Here is a 1,685-nt window from a genome sequence, read left to right as displayed (position 1 = left end):
TCATTGATGATATACTTATATACTCCCGGAATATCAAGGAGCATGAGGAACATCTGAGGATAGTGCTACAGACATTACGGGAGCATCAATTATATGGTAAATTCAGCAAATGTGATTTTTATAAAGAACAGATCCAATATTTGGGCCACATTATTACGAAGGAGGGTATAGCTGTAGACCCCGAAAAGATCAAAACTATAATGGAATGGCCAACACCCAAAGATGTAGCAGATATTCGATCCTTCATGGGGCTGGCTGGATATTATCGGCGGTTTGTAGAAGGTTTTTCCAGAGTTGCCTACCCTATCACCTCCTTGCAAAAGAAGGGAAAAGTATTTAAATGGACAGCAGACTGTCAACGGAGTTTTGAACAGCTCAAACATCTACTTACCACCGCACCTGTATTGTGTGTGGCAGATCCCGAAAAGGAATATGTAGTTTGCACGGATGCCAGTAAGGAGGGCGTGGGTGGAGTGCTAATGCAGGAAGGTAAAGTAATTGCATATGAATCCAGAAAGTTAAAAGAACATGAGCAGAAATATTCTGCCTATGATCTGGAATTAACCGCAGTGATTCATGCATTAAAGATGTGGCACCATTATTTAGTGGGGAGAAAATTTTTGCTGATGACGGATCACCACAGCTTGACTAGTTACTTTAGTCAACCGACTTTAAACGCAAGACAAGCAAGATGGGTGGACTTTTTGGGAAATTTCGATTTCGAAATTAAACACTTAAAGGGAAAAGAAAACAGAGTAGCTGATGCACTGAGCCGAAAAGTGCACTGCATTTATGAAATTGGTATTAGTCAAGGATGGTCCACCCTTGACAAAGAGATTGACGAGGCTGCTGCACAAGATCAGATTTACTTGCAAAAGAAGCAATTGGTACAGAATTCAGATACCCGCTTAATACAACAAGGGTACACCTTGAATGCAGCCGGAATTTTGTGCTACCAGAAGAAGATTTATGTACCCAATCAGAGCGGCATTAAAGAAAAGATTCTGGATGAATATCATAAAAGTCCTTATGCAGGACATCCTGGTTACCAGAAATTAATCACCTCGCTAAGGAAGGAGTACTACTGGCCAGGCATGAAAAAGGATGTGATAGAATACCTGGCGCGCTGCTTAGAGTGTCAACAGGTGAAGGCTGAACATCAGCACCCTGCGGGGTTACTACAGCCATTACCCATACCAGAATGGAAATGGGAGACCATAACCATGGACTTTATTACAGGTTTGCCAAAATCCAAAAAGAACAATGATTCTATAATGGTAGTAGTAGATAAACTCAGCAAGTCAGCTCACTTCATACCGGTTCAATCCACTTATCGTGCAGCTCAAATCGCAAACATTTTCATGCAAAATATATTTAAACTTCATGGGCTGCCAAAAATAATAATATCTGACCGTGATGTTAAATTTACCTCAGCTTTTTGGAGGACCTTATTTGAAGGTCTAGGAACTCAGTTGAACTTCAGCACCGCATATCATCCGCAAACTGACGGGCAGACTGAGCGAGTGAATCAAGTAGTGGAAGACATGCTGAGGTCTTATGTGATGCAGCAACCTACGCGATGGGAGGAGTATTTACACCTAGTGGAATTCACCTATAACAATGGTTATCATGCATCCTTGAGGATGAGCCCATTCGAAGTGCTTTACGGCCGGAAATGCCGCACA

Source organism: Pinus tabuliformis, chromosome 5_1, assembly GCF_031772625.1.
Source record: "Pinus tabuliformis cultivar Carrire ecotype Pingquan chromosome 5_1, CPIR1, whole genome shotgun sequence".
Classification (NCBI taxonomy): Eukaryota; Viridiplantae; Streptophyta; class Pinopsida; order Pinales; family Pinaceae; genus Pinus; species Pinus tabuliformis.
This window is presented reverse-complemented; position numbering follows the sequence as displayed.